Source organism: Octopus bimaculoides, chromosome 5 (assembly GCF_046866305.1).
Source record: "Octopus bimaculoides isolate indiv1 chromosome 5, ASM4686630v1, whole genome shotgun sequence".
NCBI classification, from domain to species: domain Eukaryota; kingdom Metazoa; phylum Mollusca; class Cephalopoda; order Octopoda; family Octopodidae; genus Octopus; species Octopus bimaculoides.
Window position 1 is genome coordinate 39,729,485 of NC_142932.1, and position 27,500 is coordinate 39,756,984.

At 34.1% G+C, this 27,500-nt stretch overlaps 1 long non-coding RNA gene across 3 annotated transcripts in view; it reads right to left on the reverse strand.

Annotated features, from left to right (window-relative positions):
- Positions 1-27,500, reverse strand: part of LOC128247812 (uncharacterized) — a 104,951-nt gene that overhangs the window by 57,130 nt on the left and 20,321 nt on the right. The window lies entirely within an intron of this gene.

Genomic DNA, 27,500 nt, shown 5'->3' on the forward strand with positions numbered 1-27,500 from the left:
ATCTAAATGCTTTGATATTATGAGAATAATATAGTAAAATTATTTGTGACATTAATCTTATTTCACATTTATAAGCCTTTCGTTTCTTCATTCTCTCTCTCTCTATCTTCACTTCTCTCTCTCTCTCTCTCTCTCTCTCTCTCTCTCTCTCTCTCTCTCTCTCTCTCTCTCTCTCTCTTGTGTGTTAAATTCAGTCTCTCAGTAGTACGTCAGTCGAAAGTAGAATGAAAATGCAAATAGCTGATGGAGCAAATCTCTAAATCTAAATATTAAAAATTTCTTCGCTTGGGATCAGAAGAATAAGTTGGTAAATTGTAAATGTCCAGTTACGGCTGTAATGGTGATTCGAAACCGAAACGCAAGGTAACTGGTTGTACATAGCAAACCCCAGAAATTTCGAGCGATCTGTTTCAGATGCATCCACTCAACGTCAAGCCTTCGCATGATTCTTTTCTTGTACCCTAAAAAAAGCATGTTTTTTAAGGGCCCTGAAATTGCAGTATGCTGAGGCAGATGTCCCACCTGTAGGCAGGAATCTTTGTCATCACGAACAGAGCACATTTGTTGTTAGTTACGTTGGGACAGTCACTAAATACGATATCTTTACGCTTGTCGTAAACTCCAAGCAATATGTCTCTCTGAAGATGTAATTATGGTTCTTGTTATTTGTAAAAGACAAGCACGTTGTGTCACTATTTGCAATAAAAAGAATCTTCTGTTAATTGGGCGCGGGTGTTGTCAGTTACCTCTTCACGCAGGCCAATAAACATATGTTCACCAATCATCAACTCAGACCAGACAAAATAACTACAAATTGAGACCCGGTAAATAAATGGATACCAAAGAACGCTAACCGGATTTTTGAAGTAGCAAACATTTACGTCATTACTTTATGCTGCGGGAAGGGAGGTGGTATTTAACAGTGCGATGAGATCGGTTAATACGATTCGTTCTTCTAATTTTTCCTCGCCGATTCCTATACTAAGAGAAATAGTAACGTATCAGAATATACTGGTTTCAAATTAAACCTAACGTTGCATTACTAATAAAATACGCACAATCACAAACACACACACATTAATCTCCTTTCACTTTCCGTGTAATAGATCCACTGGCAAAATTTTGTTGCCGCGAGCCTATAGGAGGAAACACCAAGTCGAATTTCCACGCAGTGGGACTGAACCTGGAACTATATGACTGGGAAGCAAGCTTCTTACCAGCCAACTACGCCTGCTCCTTTCTGTCGAAACCTAATCAAATTTGTTTTACTGAGTGCCTACTTACATGAAATTACATCAACAAACAGTAACTATCGAAGTGACACGACTCTATAATGAACGGTAACGTAATTCAATTCATTACGTATAAGTCTTATTCACATTTTACATATCCTCTGTTATTCAGTTTGCTCTTTGAATTCATAAGACTTCAAGAGAAGAAGAGCTTGTGTAATTGTGGAGAGGGTAATTGTGCTGACACGTGAAATTAAATATATCTACGCGTGAAATAAGATCTCGAGATTCAGAAATAGATGCCTCTTCTAAAGAAGTCTACCTCTCTATCCAGATATCCATACCATTTGTATGTTTCCCCACGGAAATTATGTTTCTTATAATTCATCGGCTTAAAAAAATAATCTTGGCTGTTCGATGGTGCCCAGTGTAAATTTTTTTTTAATGTATGGGATAATGTGTCTGTCTGACATTATAGCGTAGCTTATGATTTGTATGCCAAGATAAGTACAAGTATATAAATTACTATGATAAATCATGGTCAGGTTTGCATATATTCAAACCTGACCAAGTCCAGAGAATGCTTTATCTAATATCATTTACTGTGTTGGACTCCCCAGTCTTCGATTTATAATTGAAAGTAAGAAAGTTGAAACTGAAATAAATCACAACTCCTGAAGTGTTTTATTTTCAAAGCATACAATCCATAAAATAGTGAATATCAACGAACTGATGAATCATTCAATTGATTTATTTCTCTACTGATTTAAGTTTATGTGCTGTCAATAATATAATGAAAGTTAATAAATAATATCTCAAAGTCTATGACTGAATCAACAGCACCATTAAATAAATATTATACTCATATAAGAATATTAACGACCACAAATGTTTTATCTATAGCACAAATAATATTCACTGTATGTCAACATATATTGGTTCGGGTATCGAGTTACAAGAATATAGTATCATGAGAATGAAAATTATGTTTTCTGATGTTTCTTTGGGACATTATTTCAGTGAAGAATTTAAGTTAAATTCAAATTTATTACACTAAACAAATTGAAAACATGGCACAATATATATTTAAAATAGATTAAATAGCTACGTATTTAAATCGGAGTAACCAGTTAATTTATTACTCATGGCTTATGAAATAAATGTATCTCCTGATAAAATTTGAAATCATATGTTTAAATCAAAATTTCATTTGATTGACAATTTTGTTAAATTATCGAGATAGCATCGCTTAATATTTTGATCCATATAATGATTCATTTTATATTAATATCCATTAAAAAACACGAAATCTAATATCACATTACGTCCTCTCAGTCTTTACGCCGTTGTATCAGTGTTGGTGGAAATATAATTAGTTAAAGACGACTTGCTAAATGGATTCTCTCATAATATCCTATGACACATGATTATTTGAAAGGAGGTCAGAAAGGTTACTTGCTAAAGGATTTATTCAAAGCAGAGTTCAGAGGAGACAATATTTCCTTTAGTTGAACTGGAAACCTCAGGCCAAGATCAACAGAGATTTTTCCAACGACAGTAGTGTAATATCCTGTCATAAATAATGTTGTGCCAATATTTATTACAAGCTGCCAGGCTGGTCAGACTTTATCAGATTCTCAATATATGTTCTTATGATCATCAAACTTTATGATTTGAACAACGTATTCAAAGCCCAGAGATATAATGAAAGACTTCAATAAGATTTTAGAGATGTTTTTCTATTTTATATGTTAATAATTATATAGAACTTATTTGATAAAGATATAGCTAACTTTCACGTAACAGCCAAGTACAAAGTTACATTAATACCATGAATATATTCATTTTTATTATATTCTTTCGGAAAATAACATTAAAAAATTGTATTAGCTAAATATTGCAATGTAATTTGAACAGTATGCGTCAGTATTTAAGTACAATCAGAAACAAGGTCAAAGCCCTAGTATCATTGTTACGAGATAAATCTAAAGTTACATTCTTACCATATGTATTTTAAACTCTTCCTTTCTGGGTTAAGTAACGATTTATAAATTCATTTTCACTTACCTTAGCTATGTTTAACGTTTCCATCGAGACGTAATTCATCATTCTACTTTTCCCTTTTCATAAACATGAATGGGTGTAGTAGTATGTGTGCGTGAGCGTGTGCGAATACGTTTGTCAGTATGTGTTTTAGTTTGTATGCATATATGTGAATGTGTATATATATCTATGTATGGGTGTATACACACACACACACACACACACACACACACACACACACATATATATATATATATATATATATATATATATATATATATATATACATCCATACAGTGGTGGACCCTCCAGGTTGCTAGCTTCCCCGATGGTTAGTGGGCTACTGCACCATTATCATCCATATATGGGGGCCCATGTTAGTATCTAAGACGCCCATCCCCTCAAGTTTGAATATTTTCTATTCATTTCTGGACGAATGCATTAATTATTTCAACCTGGCTGTGTTTGGTGACAGTTGAAAAGAATACTTTTAACAAAAACAAAAACAAAAAAAAGGATTAAATGATAGCATTGTAGTTGCGGGTGCCCCCCTCACCCTTAGTCTCCTGGCAACCAATAATTTACAACCTAATCCGCCACTGCATACATACATGTATGCATGTATGTGTATACGTACATACAACTCAGTCTGAGAGGAGAAAGTGTGTGACTTTCTCGTCGCATAATCAATTGCGCTTTGACACAAAACAGCTTAATATCAGCATTCATATGTTATCCTTCTTGTAATTTGAATGCTGAAAACTACGTCAAGCATCAGCTATCGGTCTCCATCACTTCTTTCCGTATCGGCACTGGATGCATCAAGACAAAAGTATTAAGATGTTGGTCATGGCGTTTACTTCACGTGCTGAGAAAGAAGCACAATGAATATTTTTAGAGTTCGCGTTTTTGGTGCTGAGTGAATCCTGCTCGATCGTTCTTGAAACTTTATTAGAATGATACCATGTGTCTCATGGGAGCAGTATTCATCTGGATGTGGAATTTGTATTGAACTATAATACTTCGTTCACATGCGTAGCTAAATAATTGAAGTATCTTATCTACGCTTGGTCCGTTGCGGTGACTGTAAGCGACATTGTTCCATAAGACATTCCATTACGTATTCATTAACATTACATGTCCAGAAACATATAGACAAGCAGAAGTTCAGATGAAATTTCACCATGAAATACATAAACCACGTTCGTCTTTCCGTCTGCAATGAAGAGGAACGAAAGGTCCCATTCTTTCAAGAAACAATGATATTTATTTCATTCTTTCAGTATTATCCTTCCTCACAACTGAACTCATGCACCACTCACAGCATTAAATTCCCATCATCCTATTGCAGAAATCGATGCCTCTAAATTTCCCCGGGTATTCTTAAAATACTAAAATGCTAATGTTTCTGTATACATTTCGTCCACGTTCTTGCAGTAAATGATTTATAAAAAAAAAACTTTCACGCATATAATGTTGTTACTTGGAAAGTGCATCTATACATTTGATCTTTTTCTATAGCCATCGCATTGCACTCAGCATCAGCAATCGATATACCAACAACTTTATAAATGAAATTTGACCCAGTATAAATTGTACGTAACCACCTTCGTTGCCGCAACTTATAAATTGGTAATGCTTTTATGAACACTTGTAATACGTTCATTGTTGAAGGCAATGATTATCCAAATAATAGATGTTACATGAACAGATATGATGCCAATAAGAGTTATACATATGTAAATATCACACGAGCAATTGTCAGAGCAAAGACACTTAAAAGATACAAGAAGATTCTTAAGTGATGATTCTCCCAGCCAGAATATGCAGTCAACTTGCCTCGAATAATAAAATTGCCTATTAGCTAATGAAATGATATATATTCCTTGAAAATATGTCACGTGTTAACCGAGCTAATGTGACTGGAGGATGCGGACATCATGTGACTGGAGAATGCTGACATCATGTGACTGGAAAATGCGGACATCATGTGACTGGAGCTTGCTGACATCATGTGACTGGATAATTTAGACATCATGTGAAGATTAAACAATGACAGTAACCAGGCAAGCACCTCTAAGTCATATATGGATCTATCGTCAATTCTTTTACTTCTGAGATTCAAAAAGGACTGAAAAAAAATAAATAACCGATGATAGACTTCTAAAATATTTCAGCTGGGTATTTTGCCTTAACAAGTCACACATTGTCATTCCTAAAAATAAGGAGTGTTCAGACAGTCATTATCTTTTCTGCAAATATAAGAAATGCATTTGTATCAAAAAATATAAATAAAAAAAAATTTCGGGAAATTTTCTGTACATTATTTTCTACGTCTCTATTAGATCCACCTGATATATATAATATGTTTATTATAATCATACACGATCGAAATAGAAATCAACAGGAGAAAGAGAGAACAATGCAGAGAGCTACGTTGGACTCGACATGAAATATTTTAAATTTTAAAAATGATTTCATATAAGCTGCATGAGGCATTGTCAGTAATTGGCTGGACGTGGAGAATTTGAATTAAATACTCTGATTGTATAAGATATTTTTTTTTCTTTAAAGCCTAGAGTTTGCTTATTATCTCATGACACAATAGCAATATGAACAACAACACTTTATATATTATATCCATGAATATATGTATATACTTTCCATTATATGTGTGCGTGTGCGCATGTATATACATGTCGATACATACATACATATATATATAGATAAATAAATAGATGTATAGAAGCAATACTTTCAAAAATGATTGCTTAAAATGTTGCATTGTTCCATCGTGAATGTAAAAATCACTGTATAACGACAGAAGACAATTTTATTTTACAGAGAAAAAAAATATTTATTGTGTTCCGAAAGAACTGTTCATTTCTAATCTTTTCAAGGAAATTCTATTAATTTTTCTCATAAATATCTTAGAAAACATCGTGATATTGGCAAATATAAAAGCCTTCACATGTTTATCCTTAACATTCAATGCCCATCCCTAAATTTCTCACGTAGCTTGTATTATATCTTATAGATCCTTAAGATATGTTTACCATCATTCCATACACGTATCTACTTATACTTGTAGGGGATTTCGATCTCCATGCTCCTATGATCTTTGTAATCTAATATCTCAAGTCAGCATTACTGAGGTAGCAAGGCAAATGCTAAGTCGGGTGTGAAACGCATGTGTACGTAATAGGCAACCTTGGGCCTATTACTGTGTTCTATAACGTCCACAATATCACCCTGGGGGATTCCATTCAATTACGTTATATAGAAAGGGTTTAACCTGCTCACAGAATTTTTGTTGTGGGCTGCCATACTTCCAGTAGTGAGAACGTTCAACAATTAGCGCATAATTACAATCAGATTAAGAGAATTATTAAGATTTATGTATATTGCTTGTGAAAATTGCGCAGAAAGAAAAGATGCTGTTGGATCGCTTACATTCTGGCTGTAACCTTGTACTCACATTTTCGACTCTTTAATTACTTTGCTGAATTTAATTTTGAAATCAATCCTGCGGGTTTCATTATTTAATGGCGCTTTCAAATTAGTTCGATAGTAGATGTTTGCGTGAAGAGTGTTGGGTGCTACTGAAGGTATGCGGTCTAACATTTAGTTGCGTAGTAAATTCTTGTTTAGGAGAAGGCTTAAACGGTTGTCGTAATGGAGAGAGATAATGTAGACGTAATCAAGGCAAATCAAATTGATTTCCCTAGAAATAGTCGACAATCCCTTTAATACAATGGGCATATTGACTTGCGCAATGTATCTAAAAATCTGGCTAATTGCTTCACATAAAAATGGGAAGAAAAATGTTGGTATCTACATAAATATCAATCCTTATTTTTATATTGAAATTGGTTACAACTTATTCCAAAAAGACATCGACAACATTTATTGTGAAATACATACCAGACACTACTTTAAATATATATACATATATATATACATGCTAACTATTTCTGTTAAGCATGTTGTTTTACAATTCAGCTTCAATTCGATCTATTATATATTTTTTCCTGTTGGAACCCGCTTATCTGTTCATGACAGATTATTTTCAATTTGTTTGCAGTTATTTTATGTACCATCCTCTCCAGCATGGAACAAAACTTTAGGCAGACTTATAGAATGTATTCAGCTAGCATTACTGGAATTCACTCCTGGAACATTTCAAAATATGCTTTGCAAAGCTAATAACGGATTCTAAATTTGCAGAGACACAGACGGAGAACATGTTGAAAATTTTCAAGAACATTTTGACGTAGTATTTATAAATCTATTTGTTTTGATATGATACTTAAGTAATAAACATAAAATTCTTTCATTTCTGCTTTAATGTGCCCGATCTCATTGAAATAGATTTCTTATTGTGGAACAAATTGAAATTAATGTGAATTGTAGTTAAACTGAAACAGACTGAGTGCATAATTACAATACAATTGAAAAGAAGTTCTTTTATCTGTCCTTTTCTTTCATCACTTATTGTTTCCTTCTTTTTCTCTTTTCCTTTTCCGCTTCTTCCTGTTTAAAAAGAAAACAATTGACAAATTCTAATGTCGCTAGTCACCTGTCCCTCATAGGTGATCCCCCTAAATATATATTATCCCTATCTGCTTTTCTGTCCTATATCCATCCTGCTCCCTCCCTCTCCTCCCCTCTTCCATTCCTTCCTCATTTCTCTTTCATCTCTCCTCTTGTATAAAAGGCAAGAAGCATTTAACAAAATCTACTTTTTTAAATTCTCATGACTGTATGACAGCGGTAATAAAGAATTATCCAAAACTCTGACTACCTCCTTTACCGTAATATATGATTTCAATACGACACCCCCAATCGATTTTCTTATACATATATATATATATATATATATATATATATATATATATATATACGTACATCGGTTTCCGAACACATTTTTCCACAGTATTCCGCATTATAATTGTAGAATTTAAAATTAAAGACAAGAAACTATAAGACATTTTCTGAAGACAAAAGCAACAAGCATTATAAGATCAATAAAGCAACAATCAGGATAGATCGATAATCAGTTCAACAACCTATGAGAGTTCATTGCATGAACTTCGCATATACACAAAAATATATATTAAAAATATGCACCACCTCCATGCTACATCTAGAAAAAGGCCGGCAACTTCCCAGATTTTCTTTCGTGCGGATGCCAATTTATTCTACTTTTATGCGTTTATGTTTTACAAGTGCTTCTTTTCCGATGATTACGCTGCAGAACCATAACCGAACGTTCATTCATAAAAGTCAAGACATGAGAACAGATCAAAGTATTGAACTACGGTCTAACCATATACAGCTGCACATCTAAAATGCAATTCCTCCAAGCAGAGTAATGGTACTTCGTATATATCTAGTGGATTTTCCAGATATTTCCATATCTCCTGTACATGTTATGCTAAATTTCTTTTGGTTGCATTTCATTTCTGAACCAATGCAAAAGAACTACGAAGTCATATTTTGAAATTAAGAACTGTATGCTACATAGAATATGACAGTTTAATTAGAGCCTACTTCTATATGCTCTACCGAGTGTTATTTATGAGATATCATATAATCATATATGATTGAGCTCTTCTCAAAAGTATAAACTCTATAAAATTAACGACCGATTCTATTCCATAACATTTTGCGTGAGAAATCGATTTCTGTCATTTTCCAAGGATTAATATTTTTGAGGCCACATGACAACATCTTTCATAATCATTATTAGAGTTTTGATTATATATACATATATATACATATATATACATATATACATATTTTTTCTCCAATTTCTTTCTCTCCGTGTTTTTCTCCTTGTCTCCGTATTCTTTCTGTTGAAGAGCGTAGCTCGAAACGTAAAAGACTTTCCGTATTCCCGAGCGTCATACTAATACATCCTTTTGTTATTTACACCACCTGTCCTCATCTGTTGTTGTTTTTACGTACGTTCTCCCATATATTATCATGACTTTAATAACGATCACAATAAGATAATAGCATATCGCGATGCTGGACAGCTGAAATCTAGAAGTTTTTTTTTTCATTCTCTCTATTATTTTCTTGTTCCTCTCTTTGAAGAACTTAAGCTCGAACGAAAAAACACTTTTCCATTTTCCTGATCCAAAATGGCTGACGACTAGCATCACACTTGAAACTCAATAGTACCGACCAATATGTATCAAGCCATTTTGGTCTATACATATAAATATATACATATATATGCACACACACATACACACACACATACACACACACACACACACACACACACACACACACACACATATATATATATATATATGTATATATACGTGTGTGTGTGTATTTAGTTATATATATGTGTGTAAACATAATTATATACATAATATATGCATATTTTCATACATATACATGCATGTATACTTCCATGCATAAATGCATCATAATTCTTTATCGTACTACATGCCGTTCTGTACGCTTCCAGGAAACTGGTTGCTCTCATAGTAATTTCATTTTTATCATTTTTTTCCCACACCAAGGAAAATAATTATCTCTGTGAGACAAATATTTCTTCCAAGAGACAGGAACGTTTGTTATGTTTCTGGTATTTATGCAAAATTTTTGGCCGCAGAAAAAGAATGTGCATAAAGAATTTTCATTATCTTTGATGTGCTGCTGTGTGTATACTTCCATCGTCCCATATCGAGTTGGGTGATGATCAAAGGCATCTTTCCTGTGTCCATTCTTTCTGTCTCTCATACAGAGTATATCTACATCTCCAACTTGTAATGTGTTTTAGCAGAAGACAATAGGTTTGTGATTCGCTGTCTGCTGTCTTTATAGCCGCCACGTCTTTGGATCTATGTTTGATTCTTATTGTTGTCCAAATATAAACTTTGATATATATGTCCTTTTATACAGAAAAGAATAGATTCTAACGCACATTTAGAAATATGAAGTATCACAGCTAAAATATAACACAATTTATATATTTATGGTGAAAGTCATCAAACAGCGAACTTTATTTCTCTGACCTCTTTCACGAAGTTCCTTTGTTCATGAAAGAAACGCTTTCCATAATTTAGACAATCACGCAGCTCTACATATTGTACCGCTGTTTTTCTATGGCTCCACGTCAGTCTGTTTTAATTCAGTGAATTTATCCAGTGTGTCTTTGCTTTTAAGCCACTAGAGTATAATTTATGGGAAAATGTGTTGCTCTTCTTAGCATCCAGAAAAAAACAACAAATATACACGGAGACTTATATGTACAATTTGCTTAATGATGTGGAAGCCGCAGTCAAATAACTGTCAGTATAAATCCTTCTGATTTGGAACAGCGTAAACTTTTAGCTTTACATGAATAAACCGAATGTTATTTAGGAGAAAGATATCTGTCCAATTCCTAATGCTGTAAACACCAGAACTGCTAGAAAACTGGGATTATCGCCAATTATGTGTGATTCATGAAAAGATTTTACTTAACAAACATTGTTATTATGAATCTTTTCTTTACAAATAATCACTTCGAGGAAAAGGCTGACGTTTTCTGTTAACTTTTAACTGTCAGTATTTAACTGCTAACAGTGAGCCAAATTGGATCTTCGATTCCTATTTGAATTCAATCTATATCCATGCAGGATTTATTTCATCTAAAGTCGTTTGATTTTTCTCTGCTGCTTACATTTAATAAACGACGAATCTATTGATATACAAACTTCCATTAATATATATCACGGGAAAATGTTTGCAGTACACTACGGCTTCAGTAGTTGCTGATGAAGATATTAATATCAATGGCATCTATGTAGTTGGCATCATCACCACAACAACGAGACCGTCGTCGTCGTCGTCATCGTCCTCATCATCATCATCATCATCACCATCTGCAGCAATAATAAGAACAGCAGCAGTAGCTGAAACATTAAATGCACTAACCGCAGAAGCCATCGTATTGAACATCATCATCATAACCACAATTTTTAAATCAGCTTTATTAACATCATTGCACACGCAATCTTCATTAATATTAATATGATCAATATCCTTAACAAAATAATTAGCAAGGTCATGTTCACCATCATGATCTTCATCACTATCAACACCGTGTTTCTTCTCCTCCTCTTCATCATTTATATCACTATTCTCTTCTTTCTCTTCCACCATATTCTTATCATCATCCTCATCATTATCATCATCATCATCATCATCATCATCATCATCATCATCATCATCATCATCTTCTTCTTCATCATCATCATCATAATCATCATCATCACCAACATCACCAACATCAAAGATTTCTTCTACAACATCACCGACTTCATTGTATATATATACATTACACATATCCGTAGACGTGTGTGTGTGTATGTGCTTTCCCGGACAAGGAGAATCAAGTGATTAAGTTCATGGCTTATATTAAGTTACAATTGTTACATTCGGATTCGATCTCATGAAAATCGTTATATTATGCAGTGATATAGGCAACAATGTATTCATTCACGAGGTCTTCAAGACAACTCACCTGTATTATGCACAAAAGACGGATAAATTTCATTAATAGACGAATGAAACTAGCCCGACTGAGACTCATGCATACCTACAAATATACATAGAGATAAATTCTTCATCATCTGATGTTTCACCGTATTATTTGAGACATACATTTTGCAACCTTTCATCATTGTTACTGGACCAAATGACTGCATTTCAATTCTTATTTATGGCCCTTCTACTTACATGTCGAAGGACCTCGTTTTCAACGTCGAATCACTAATCTGTAGATTGCTAAATGAAGACAAATGAGGTTTGTCATCAGCTTCTAGGTTTTACAGGAATCATGGTGAGTCGCATTAAAAAAAGGTCAGTCTCCCGCGGAAAACTATAATAACAATTATAATCGTTGACCACCACGTAAACATAGATAGACGTGTCAGCTTTTCGTTTGTATCGCATAGCACATCTTCCTCCCGAAATCCACATGGACATTCTTTTGACTGATAGATGGGAGCAATTCTCTCAGACAATAAAATATCACATACGCTCACGCACACACAAACACACACACACACTCAAACACACACACACAAAGACACACACACGCACACGCAAGCAAAGTCACCTATGCATAAATATGTGTCATCTAATTCGATACATTTAATTTATTTGTATCATTCATGGCTTCCGTCCATACTGGAGCACCGCAGTAAAGTATTTAATTGAATATATCGCGTCCAATTCGTACATTTAATTTCGCCTTCTTTCGGTGAATACCTGAGTCATCTGGGCATAAAAAGAGAGGTGTTGTGGATGCCAAAGAAACAGAAGCACGAAGACACAGCCGCATGCATACACATATATACGCTAAAATCCACTGCTACACCGGGTGTCTGTCAGTGCACTTTCCCGTTGTTTCTCTCTTGGTTGAGTCACTTTGACACGTGACAATACATTTTGTATCATCTCAGTGTGACATCACGCTTCTTCATATCCATTATCATCTTCACATGCATTTATCTAATACCAATTATCTATACATGCATTTGTATAGGATCAATTATGTATATATGTATCTAAATAGTGCTAATTATCTACACGTATTTATGTAGTACAAACTACAAACAAGAGCTGGTTAAAATGTTTGTTTCATACATGTCTGCATTTAGATTTCGTCTGGTCGTCTATTATATGAAAAGTGACTTCAATTTAAATCACATTCGCGCATGCATTTGGTTGAAATAGATCACGAGCTATTCCGGCTAATTTTGTTTAGACATACGGTGGATACTGGTTACTTAGTACTGATGACGTACTTATAATACAGAAGTCATGATTTTGCTAATCCACCTGCAGTGCATAACGTTATTCATCTCTTACTGAGACAACTCTCTGCTTTTTAGTTCTCGATGCCCTAACAACATAATTTCGTAAATGATTAATGGAATAATTTCTTAAATGAACACTTAAATGAAAAGTGAAGTAGGATATACACGATGCAACTCTTACACATATTTTAACACATATAAACGTACACACACACTTTTTAAAATTGTATGTGTGTGTGCGTTTGTGAGTATGTGTGTATGCGTATGTGTGAATGACTGGGTGTGAATGTGCATGAAGACGTGACATTTTGATATTTTGGTTCGATTCCCTTCACAGGTAGTGCCTTACATCATGCATGACGGCCTGTAATTTCCTTTGTTTCAGTCACTCAGATGTATGTATATGCTTGTATATATATATATATATATGTGCCTGTATATATACATATATGGGTATGTGTGTCTATGTGTGGGGATGCGCGTGCGTGTCTTTTGTGCATATGCTGGTATGTTATTCAATATATGAATTCGAGTTAAGCTGCATGGACTTGAACAAAAACGGCCTTACGTTGCATAGAAATTTCAACCACAATAAGTACGTATATTTGATTCCCCACCGTATGGCAGCTTAGGGAAATAACTTTTTAGTTTACCTTAATAATTTAAACAACGATTCCTGATAAATTTCCTTGCAAATAAACTGTAACAACGACGGTCTGTTCAACTAATCATGTCGTATATTACTGATTAAATCTTCACACATGAATGATTTCGCCATTTCTTTTAAGCAGATACCATGCTATCGCATCTATTAACTGTAGATAAAATATTTACTGAAATTCAAGAATATTCATAGCACTCCCCAAATTCAGGGACAGAGTCAAAAAAATATGTTTGTAGCTATCCATGATACGCATTAGGCAATTTGTTAATGAAGTATGCATCCTTCCTCTTGTTCTAAAATTTCAATACATATTCATACACGTCCGTATGTATGATGCGTTTCCAAGCGTTCTATCAGTTTTCTTCTGTGGGCGTTTACATACGCGTTTATTAATATTCATTCTTATGAATTCGAGTATGCTTATGGATTTATTCATACGTTCTTACATAAATATATTTTCTTAAAGGTTATTTTCTCTCTTTCTCCTTCTTGAAGAATAAGGTATACTTCTTATGTCATTACAAAAACAAAATATTTTAAAAAAACGGTATATATCAGAAAAAAGTAAAGAGCATAGCTATTTACTATTTTTAACTCAGCAGGAAAATGTTCAGTTTGTTACTATTTTTGGTTTAATTACATAATAACGATGGTGAAAGTATTTCTTTTTGGTCGCAAAATTGTTCTTTATTTAAGAAAGATAAATTTAAAAAGAGATAAAATTTCTTATACATGGAGGAGAAGATACACACACACACACACACACACACACGCATATATATATATAATACAGAAGTGTATATATATGTATACGTGTATATATATATATGTATATATATATATATATATATATATATATATATATATGGGGGGGGGGGCGTTAGTGGGTGTGCGTATGTGTGTACAGAAACAGGGCGAGACAGATCATTGCGTCTAGATACATAAAGGTGTACCTTTATAAATTTACTTTTGTATGCATATGCATCTGAGCACGGTCCGTGCATATGTGGGGGCGGTGAGACACAGAGACGGTATACAGAGAGACAGAGATAGGTGTGCATGCATGCCTGATACATGGGAAAATACAGATTTCATTCAGAGATATATTCTTTTCTATTCTAGGCACAGGGGGCCAGCCGATTAGATTGACCCCTACGCAACTGGGATTTAATTTATCGAGCCCGAAAAGTTGTATGGCAAAGTCAACCTCGGCAGATTTTGAACTCAGAATGTAAAGACGGACGAAATAATGCTAAGCATTTCACCCGGCGTGCTAACGTTTCTGCCAGTTCGCCGCCTTAAACCACAAACATTGAGAAATATCTTATAATATTTTGCGGATTGTCCACATTTATTAAGTATAGTAATAAAGCAATACGGGTAGCGGGTAATTTACGCTGAAATTCTGAAGAATATTTTCTTTATAATACTCTATCACTGGCCGCCTTTCATTCAGTGGTTTATCATTGACTAATTGGCTAATACATGCGTGTGTTTTTTTTTTTAATAATTATTGGCGTAATGGCTATCCCTAAAGACAGCAAATTAACTTTCTTTTTCAACACGATTTCACAAGAAAAGGGGATACAACAGTAACAGGTGAAACGACAGCAGCAACAGGTGAAACGATATCACGCGCCCATAGAAGTACGGGGGGTGCACTGCGAATTCTCTCAAACTGTATTTCCAATCATATGTCCTCTTTCAGAGTCCCGTAAAGGGACTGACAATTACGAGTCGAGGAAATTCAATATTCGATTGCATTGAAAATAATCGAGAACCCAGGCCCTTTCATAAACGGTACGAAACGGTGCAAGTTGCCGAACGCATAAAGTTCCTTAAAGTGTCGCTCATGCCAGGGGGCATCCAGAGTTCCAGGACAGATATTTTCCGACCATGCCTGCAATTAAGGAAACACCTGCTGGAGGCACCAGAACTGGAAAACAATAGCTAAGGCCGAAGGGAAACAATCGTTTACCTTCGTGATGCTTTCGAGACCGGAAGATAGAACGAGGTGGAAGATCAATGGAAAATGTCAATGGAAGATAATCACCTCTGTTGCGTGTGAGGAAACATGGATGTTTTTCAACATTAGCAAACGTTCTGCACGATGGTTAGATAGAGACGAAGAACCAAATCACAATCCAAAACAGAACCTTTACCAAAAGAATCTAATGATGTCTCTATGGTAGCTAAGCGTTGGTGTCATCTTCTGCAGCCTTAAAAACGAGGCTTCTCCACCTCCATATTTTAAACAATGTTTGGGGTCCAAAGATGCGCCGTATGTCTGAAGCACTTATGAACGAGAAATCAGAATATCCCCCCTAGACCAGCCTACCCCAATATAATGTTAACTGTTCTCTTCTGGATTTATGTGTCTATGCTCTTCTCCAGATTTATGTATTTCTACAAACAATTCTATATACACAGTGAAGATTTACTATAGCGTCGTAAATGTATCGATTGCTATTTCCAGTAAATATTGGTTCCTTATTTTACCACTACTCTCTCTCTCTCTCTCTCTCTCTCTCTCTCTCTATATATATATATATATATATATATATATATATATATATATATATATATATATATATATATATGTATATATGTATGTATATATATATATATATATATATATATATATATATATATATATATATATATGTATGTATATGTATATGTATATGTATATTTACTTATATATATACATAAACATATATAAATATATGTATATATGCATATGTATCTATATATATATATATACATATGTATCTATATATATATATATATATATATATATATATATATATATATATATATATATATATATATATATATATATATATATATATATATATATATATATATATATATATATATATATATATATATATATATAATTCGTCAGTATGATATAATGATTTTGAATTTTTTTATGAAACAATGCAAATCAATTATAACACTGTGAAAGAAATGGGGGACGTCAAAAAACAAGTAATTCTAAGCGTTTGGCTATGGTCATATGCTAAGAATTGGTCATTAGCTTCGACTGTCATGGGAAGAATCTCATTAGGGCTTTATATCCTATACATCAAATGTTAACATATATCTTGAAATGATGCACAAGAATTACTTATATGTTTAAGAAGTTACATCATATATATTATGCGTGTGCATTTAACTCGTGAATTATAAATGTGAGTAAATATAAAAGAAAATAACGATATCAATGATATCATCAACTTACCTACACACTCCTAAATATCTGTATTATAAATATCATAAATCATTCTTTAATTATTGATATCACAAATTTTTAGGTTCTTTATTAACCATAAATATTTTTCGTAAATTTGAAACTGAATTAATTACAACCTTACTATAACCAGCATTGATATCTGTAATTTTATACAATATAAAACATATATATTGCTTAAATATACTCATTTCTAACATATGCATAATATATATATATTGTTATATTCCAAAATTTATTCAATTTTATTTCTTTTGTAATATATATAAATGGTATCGCCTTATCTATACATTCCTTGCACGTGCGTTATTTGTTTCTTATTTTCACAGAGTAAATTAAATTATATTATAATTTATATTTGTTAAATCATCTTTAAATACCAACACTTGCTATCACTATTAATAGTTCTGATATTAGCAAACAAGAAAAACACACAACAACCGAAAATAAATACAAATAGTGTGATTTGTCATCATATATGGTAATACGCTATACCTGCATATAATGAGACGATCTCCACGTTACTTATTTATTTAGTCAATGATTAGAAATATATTATGCTACATTATAACACAATCTCAATATATACTCCCAGATATTCAAGTGGTGTAAGTTGTGGTTGCGTTGGTTTTGGTGTTGGTGTTGATGGGGACAAACACAAAGATAAACGACACACACACAAATATATACACAGAGACATATATATATATATATATATATATATATATATATATATGTATATATATGAAACAAGAATATCCAGAGGTAATGCAGTACGATCGTTTCACGCAACTCCATTTAATTGAACAATTCAACCATTGCATCAATTTAAATGCAGAACAATCCTCAGCTGCACAATGACATAATATTTAATTAAATTAAATTAAATTAAATTCTGTCTTTGTGCAGCTGGGGATTTCTCTGAATAATGACATACGTATATAATACATGCATATACGTATATATGTATGTATATATATATATATATATATATATATATATGTGTGTGTGTGTGTGTGTGTGTGTGCGCGCGTGTGTTTGTGTGTATGTGTGTGCGTGCCTTTGTTTATGCGTGTACGTATATATGCATGTATGTATGTATTTATGTATGTGTGTGTGTATCTATACTATAAAAGGCAGATTTTCTCTGTGTGTGTGTATGTTTAAAATTCATACATTTACACAATTCCAAATTTCTTCGATTAAACAATCGAAATTAATATTCTAAATACAATAAGTTAGGTCACTGCGTCATTTTTTTCACTCCAAAAAATTCCTAATAGCGAATAAAATCCTTAAAACTACACAAGTAAACATTTTCTCCCGAATAAAATCTAATTTCCTCTTTCTAATACAAATTCTTTCAACTCCTACTTTCTCTTAATGAGCCTTAACGAAAAATCAAACAACAAATACAAAAATAAGGGAAGGAGAAATTTGATATTTCAGTATCAAATCACATTTCGATACTGTAATGACAGATACTAAAAGTACATACAAAATTACTTTGCCCCTCTAAAATTAACTATTTGTATTCCTCTTACACATCGTTTCAATTGCTATTTTCTCTTATCAACGTTTACGAATGATCCAAGAAAAAAGACAAAGAAATGAAGGAGAGTGAGAGTCAAATAAACAGACACATTGCCAATCATACGTAAATACACACATATATATGTACCTATGGTTACCAATCACCTCATTCTAATTGGCGGGAATTATAAGTTTACTTTCCTTTTCTAACACCGTCATTTACCAGCGAGACGTCTTTCTCAAATACGATCAACAAACATTTATTCCCTACAAACTCTGAGTTTTTTTTGAAAATCTTTTCGTAAATCTTGAGATTAACACTCGCATCATTACCTACCTAACCCTAACAAACCCTAACCCTAACACTGTAGTGAAAATCGTACGGGTGTTAATCTGAAAATTTAACAATCTTTTTTAAAACACTTTTACTTACTAACATCTTTTTTATTTAGTCTGTGTTGCCCATATATATATACACTTAAGACTTAGTTGTGGGTTGCGAGTTTGATCGGCAGAGGTCATTATTATTATTATTCAGATAAACACCCGCACGTTTTCACTAGGGTGTTACGGTTACGGTTTTTGGGTCAGGTTACGGTTTTAGGGTTACGATGAGGGTTAGTCTTACGGTTACGGTTTTAGGGTTAGGGTTACGTAATCGTGCGGGTGTTAATCTGAAAAATCACCGAAATGTGAAAACTACCGACCCTCCCATCTGTTATAACTTTTGTTGTTCTGTTTAATGTGTACATAGATTATGCCTCCAAACAAGAGAGCATGCTGGGGAAAGAAAGCAACCGGTTTAAAAAGACAGTAACAGACTGCAGCAATTCACCACATTCCAGAAGTTACTTTGAACATAATGCAAAACGGTGCATCAGAATCTACTGCCCAATCTGATAGAATTCTGCCAGAACTGTGTAGCAACAGATCGCCAGCAATTGCTTCATCAAAAATTGCCGTCATACCTCCTGCAAAAAGGTATTACCCTGCTATGTGTAATCAAGGCAGCGCAAAAAAGTTGTTTTGCACAAGCATTTCTATAGCCAATTAGACGGATGAAATTTACGTACATTTAATAATCTTACACAAAACAGCCTTCAGACTTCCCCTATTAATTTCGTCTTTTGAATTATGAACATATTTACATCATAAGGGTGTTTTCATTGTAAGGCTTTCTTTTTTAAGTTGATTTTCACCTAGCAAGACTTATCGTAGATGGCGTAATAAGTCAAACCCGGACAACGGCGGTTTATACTGCTAGTATATATATATATACACAGGGATTGGACAACATAATAGAAACACCTTAACACTTCAAACAAATTTATTTTGAAACAGTGTAGGGTCGCCTTTGGCGGTAATTACAGCTTGAATTTATAAAGTGTCGACTCGTAAAAAGTTTGAATTGTTTCCAAAGGAATTTCTGCCCATTCTTCAGCTAAAACAGCCTTATGTTCTCGTAATTGTTATAGTGGAGGATATGGAGTCCTTACTTGTTTTTCTAAAATGCACCATAGATGTTCAATATTATTGAGATCTGGGAACAGTGGTGGCCAGATAAGATGTTTAGCTACGATTCAGTACCAACTACGTTTCCCCCCGGAAAACGTTCCGCAACCATAGGATGATTTTGATCAGGTAAAGTGCTTAAAGAGTTTTGACTATCAATTCTGCCATGAAGGGAAGCTATTGTGCCGCTGGATTTCCAAGATATAGACCCCAGATCATCACAGATCCGCCTCCATCTTTAACAGTTAGAAGGAGGCAGTCTGGGTCAAACGTATACTCTCTACACGAATACTCGGCGGATGGTCGGAAATAAGGTAAAGGATGACTCTTTCTAGAAAATAACATTCTTCAACCGCTGTAGGGATCAATTCTGTAGAGTTTTACTCCACTCTAAAAGCTTTGTAACGTTTCTTTTTGAAAGTAGTGGTTTTCTGATTGCAGCCCTCCAGTGAAATTCGGCTTTGTGCAGCTCCCGGTGGACAATTGTTTGTGGAACCTGGGTTCTCGAAGTGGTCATTAAACTCTGCAGTAATTTACCAGCTGTACTTTTGTGATCCTTTCTAACAATTCACGTGAGCGTCCGACAGTCCCTATCTGAAAGTGTTGGTTTTCTTCTGTAGTTTTGCTTTGACGAGGTGGTTTTCCCGCTTTCTAAAAGGCTGTCATTAGTTTCGGCACAGTACTTCTTGATACACCAAACATTTCGGCTCTTTTCATTATGCTCGCGCCAGCTATACGAGCACCAACAATTTGACCTCTTTGAAAGTCTATAAAAATATACATATAGAAAATTACACATGTGAAGCATAATATTATATACATATCATATGGCTTACTTGTACCATATAAGTTTATATGTATGGTATATCGTTCGGTACTAAATATTTTCCTAGATATTCTTCATTTACTGTCCAATGCTTGTTCATTGAAAGATTCCATAAAGTCCTACTGTGTTTGCTATCGATTTCTTCTAGAATGCTGCCGGGGATAATACTTCTGTTCTCCTCAATTGCTTTGCGTATTAATATGTCAAGAAGAAATAGAGTGATGTGATAATTGATGTACTAGTTTAATACCTAGCTATTAGTGCAGTCCAATATTGATCAGCGATACCACTTAATGCCCAATTGATCTCTAGCGATATTCAATGATTTGGTTTTATATGATAATTATTCAGTCCACTGTAAAATCAAGTTACCTCTTTGGAATAGAACTGTGTCTATTGATTCATAACAAGCTAATAAAAATGCAATGTAGCTAGTGAATACCTATTGGCTTGCAGTTAGGTCTTTCTTTTTTTTATTTTGGCATTTTCATGCTGTGTTTTCTCAAATCCCCCATATCATGAAAATAACATAGATTTTAACTCACATGTACACAAAATATTGTAGTAATTTATGCTAGATCTTTTGACAATCATTCACGGAACAAGTTACAAGAGCACGTACTATTTTTCTGATTGCGATAAGATGACTAATGCATTACTCTTTTGCAACAAGAGAAAGCAATCGTTGATGAAAATAGTTTCGGCATTCAAAAGCAAGCACAATGCAGGGCGAAGGCTGAAGTAACTATCCAAGTAAACATTATAAGAGAAATTGCCACTAAATATTCATCAAATGTAATTCTAAAAAGCTCCAAAAATGACCGAAGTAGCAAGATGAGGAAAAACATAAATAAGTGTTATACTCAATCTATGAGGTCAGGAAAATAACACAACAGCTTTTAGATATCCTTCAACTAATCTTGAAATATTTCCCCCATTATAACTATTGAATCCCATGATATATAACAAGCAGAAAGGGCTCCTGTGGAATTCTTATTGCAAAATGTGATACAGAATAAAGTAAGAATATATTACATTGCTAATAATATCCACATGAAATGACCATCAAACTGAATGATATATATCAAACACGATCTCTTCGTGTGTATGACAGAATACCATAGTGAATGTAACGGTAAGAAATAAGAAGTAAACAGCACATTACGTGTATACCATCGTGGAGTAATACCAAAGATGAAGATGAAATATATATCAGGCGTCTTGTCCCACATAGCATCTGCAGAAACAATTTAAAATATTGCAAATTCTCGAGATGAGAGACTAAATCGTTAGTGCAGTAGACCACACGTGTGAATCGACAGCAAATATCTCAGCGTCAAAAACGTTTCACACATAACCTATAATGTTTTCTTCTGTATGACAGTGTGGTGTTCATTAGCCACCCAAAAAAGCTTCCGTTTGCTCTCTTGGCGTGTACCCTTAACGTAGTTCTCAGTGAGAATCACAGTGGCATAGAGGGTGACAAGGCTGGCCCTTTCAAATACAGGTACGACTCATTTTGGACAGCTGAGTGGAATGGAGCAACATAAAATAAATTGTCTTGCTCAAGAACACAACGCGTCGCCGGGAATTGAACTCACGACCTTGCGATAGTGAATATATATATATGTAATTAACATGATATGGGAAAAATTCGATATTGATATATATACACATATATATATATATATATATATATACATATATATATATATATATATATATATATATATATATATATATATACATATACACACATACGCACACACAAACACACAAACACACACACACACACACACACACACACACACACACACACACACACACACACACACACACACACACACACACATATATATATATATATATATATATATATATATATATATATATATATATATATGCATATATTTAATTATAAATGATTAAAAAGAAGAAATTAATAAAGAGAAATCTTAAATAAATGTGTTTTGAATTTACACTGTCGCATATAATTATTTTCATTGCCCTTTCGCGGAAAAGTTGACCAGAGATAGGCAAAGGTATTAGGCAGTTCTGGGGAAGGTTTGTAGGTAAGTTGTTTAAAGAAAAAAAAAAACACGCAACAAATAAACAGAGCAGAAGTAATCTACTGACCTCAAAAAACGACTCGTTGTCTAAATTTCACCATTACAAATGAGACCAGCTTTCATGTGAAAAGTTGTAATCCATTTATTTTTTACTCCGTCTAAATTAACATTGAAGTAATTTGTTTCATTCATTCTTATTTAGACAGTGAATGACATTCCTGAACTGATCGAATTCAATACCTACACCACGTCCTCGTCCCTTCTCCGCCCTTTTAAAGCCTAGCCAGGCTCATGGGTCCGGTTTCCCGGTTTCAATGGCGTATGCGTTCTCCAGCTGGGCGGGACGCCAGTCCATCACAACGTTACTCATCTTTGCCAGCTGAGTGGAGTGAATCAACGTGAAATGAAGTGTTTTGCTCAAGAACACAACGCGTCGCACGGTGCATGTATCGAAAACGCAATCTTACGCTCATTGTGCTGACACCCTAAGAACTTATCCACGCGCTTCCACCTTCGTCCCTTCACCAGTATAATAATACATTGCTCCGCCTTTTATTCATCCATTTGCATCTGTAATGTGTTCTGTTTATCATGGAATCAGCTGATATCAACCATTACCGCCATGAGATATCTAATTAGGTTACGAAATACCTTGACCCACATGAAAAAGAAAATTATAATGTTAGAATAACTTACATGCTTACAGAAGGTATTTATGAATCCAACGAGCAGCCTGCAAATTTTTCTATCCTGGTTTTTGGTAATCCACCGTTAATATATTATTTATATCTTTGAGCTTGCAGAATCGTTAGCACGAATTGCTTAGCGGTATTTCGCTCATCGCTACGTACTGAGTTTAAATTCCGCCGATATCAACTTTGCCTTTCATCCTTTCGGGGTCGATAAATTAAATACCAGTAGCGTACTGTAATTGATCTAATCGACTGCCTCCCCACCACCACCACCACCACCACCACAAACAATTTCAGGCCCTGTGCCTATAGTAGAAATGATTATTAGTTATAGCTTCATCTTCCACAGCTGCACCGATAAAGCGATTCAATTATATGTCAGTGTGTCGTATTTATAATATTAGTCCGTCCGTCGAAGGTGGCGAACTGGCAGAATCACTAGCACGAAGGGTGAAATGGTTAGCAGAACTTCATTCGTCTTTATTTCTTAGTTCAAATTCCATCGGGTAGGACTTTTTCATCATTTTCGGATCGATAAAACAAGTAGTCATTGAGCACTGGTGTGGATATAATCTACGTAGCCTTCCCCCAGAATTTGCTGATCTTGTGACAAATTTTGAAACCAAAATTAGTAACACGGAATTAGTAACCTGTAACATGAAAGGAGTTGTGGCACAATGTGTGCTGATATGCCCAATCAGTCTGATTCGCGCATGGAGTACTCTGCTGTACGTCGAGCGCTGATTGTTCGGTGAGACTCAAGGCAAGTGTTTGGATCTGTACTTGCGTTTACTTTACACTCCAGTAATACACTTTTGGGAAAATTTGAAAATCTGTTGGTGCAGCTTCACTAGGTAGGGCGGTCTCTTGCTTTCGTTTCCGTTGTGTCGGAGTCGATCTCAAAGTTGTTCAGTGAGGCTTCGAATGTGTATTTAGAATATGGACAAAATGAAGGCCACAAAATATCAACCGGAGTTCATAATATATAAATACAGGCTATTAAAATTAATCGCACTGTCCTGTCACTTGTATGCCTTTCTAGAATGGATTCGATCTTCAGTTTCGTAGCATGTTTACCCAGCAAAATTGAAGTTCTCCCAGTACCATGGATGTAATATTTATGGGTAAAATATTTAAGATTGGTTCATTGATTGAATCCGTTTGTTTAGATAGCACGTGTGTGTAATTATTGCTTTGTTATTGACAGGTTACATAGAATGGAAAGAAAACATTGGATTTCAGAGCAACGTCGCTCATAACCAAGAACCATTTTGCTGGATGAGAAAAAAATCGAAATTCATCTCTTCAAGAGTCAGACCAAATAGAAATTTCTGCAAAAGCTTCATCAAATTATTTGCTCAATGTTCTTACCAAAGATTATTGAAAATATTTCACATTTCAAAGTTTAATATATTTAATGTTGTTGAAATGTTTTGTATTTCCTTGGATTTTCAAAGAAAACAAGTATAAATAATTCTCATTTCATGAGAGTTTTCATAAATATAATTTCTTTCTATATAGTTCCCTGCGGAATATTATATACTATCTTCTTACATCTTTCTCTGTGGGACAATTTTTTCCAAACATGCCTCTCCGTTGATATTTGCTTCACGCTTGGCAAATATCCTTATTTGCATTTATTTCGTCTACTGTTTTCCTTTTGTTAAACTATTTCTATATTTATCCATTTTTTTTCGCCATTTCTCTATTTTCTGTTTGCAATTGTAAGACATTCCATGCCACATCTAATTAATTAAATTCTTTTCCATATTTTCCCTTCAAGATTTCTTTAATTAGTTATCTTATTTTAATATGAGTGAGTTTAATGACATTTCTTCCTTGGGCTGTTTTCTAATCTAGATACATTAACTACACATGAAATACTGGTATTGTTTTTCTTCTGCAGCTTCTAGATTTCCTTTACATCAATTCTGTTAATGTTCTTGTTTGATGTTTTTAGTCTCTTTGTTCTTCTTTCTATTATTATTATTATTATTATTATTATTATTATTATTATTATTATTATTATTATTATTATTATTATTATTATTATTAGTATTATTATTATTATTATTATTATTATCATTATTAATATTATTACTATCTCGTTGATTTTTGTTTTGCTATCGATGTTTCTCTTATATTGGCGTTTATTGACGGTTTCGTGTTTGCTTGTGAAATGTTGGTTGCACCAGGATTTATTACGGAAGAGGCGTGTGTTTTAGTGTTTCTCTTTCTGTAAACAAGGGAGATGGGGTTTGGTATAAGTAGAAGGTAGAAGGCGTTAAGTTTAGGGTGCTATGCTACTTGTTAATGTTTGTTATTTCTTCTGTAGCAGAAATTGTTCGGTGCGTTAAGCATTTTGCTTTCAAATTCAGCTGTTTTGCCATGTTTAATTGTAATATTTATTCACCAGATAATTTTTTTTTCGCATGATGTAATAATTATATTTATCAATAACAAATGCGTCTGAAACAGTTGTAGCAAGCTGCAATCCATCTTTTGTTATTTGTTTATTATTTACCATACGGGGAACCGGTGTCGGCGTGTGTATTCTTTGCCTTGCAGTGGTTTTTGAAAAGGTCATCACTGGAGAAGAAATCTGGTGCTACGGAAGTTGCAGATATGGTAGAGGTGGTTCATAAGACAACGGGGGCTGGAAAAATGCATCACTTCGCAAGAGCTTCAGCACTGCTTCGATCAGTGGAAAAAAGGGTCTGGACGGATACATTGCTTCAAATGGAGAATACGTCGAAGTCGATAAAAGTGAAAATCGATAAAACTGAGTAAAATAAGATTGCAAGATTCCTGTTTCCTTGCGGTACCCCCTCGTAGAGTGGTGTGTAGCCGACAGAACGAACTTCTGGATCAGACTATCGGATGCGATTATATATACTGCTGGTCAGAATGCGAAGTATTAAGACTCGTGGCTTGTAATGCCTTTAGTAGCAATGCCAATGGTTCAATGACCTCAAAATGCCGGTGGCCTTCAATGAAAATAGTATCTGCAAAAACCATCTGGAAAAGGAGGTCATGATTCTTGTTTATCTGGATTTCTCTCGATCTAACAATACAATGCTTCTTATTGAAGGAAGATTCAAAGTAGGTGATGGTTAACATAATTAGCAGAGACAGCCATAACGTCTCACTAGTAGCCACCTACGTTCCAAATAAGGAAGGCCCGCTAAATTTCTTCTAGCTCTGATTCATGTATCTAAGGACGTTTCTCTCCTCAGTGCTAGTGAGTGAATGGAACGTCATTTCGAATAACACTTATACGGTGTGGAGTCGGCTGTTTCGGCAGATGTACAAAATTGTCTCAGTTCTTCTCAGATATTTAGCTGGTAACTCCTCGTTTACATGAATATACCAATATGGACGAGGAAAAATTTAAGCCATCGGAATAAGATGTCACAAATTTGTCTCTTCGGTGGTTAATGAATTTAGACTTTGTATAATATAACGGAAACAGCACAATGAAATGTGTTTGCATGAATAAGGACAAAGAGATCGGGTCTTCCATCGTATCTCTTCCAATTTCCTCTAAGGAAACATAGATTAATCGACGAGTGGCCAAGGTTGATGAAAACGAATGAAACAGGATAATTGCTCCATATAAGTGAAAATCTAACAAAACAAGTATATAGATGATTTTTAAAAATCCAACCAGACAGTTATCAGTATCCCTCAAAACATCGATAATGATTGCACCTAGTCATGTGAAGAGCAAAAATGTAGCCCTACAACAAATATAATTGCAATAGCTATAACGGGTAACAATGACCACAATAGACGTAGAAAACAGAAAACAGACGTTTCATTTTCTAAAAAAAGCAAATTGAA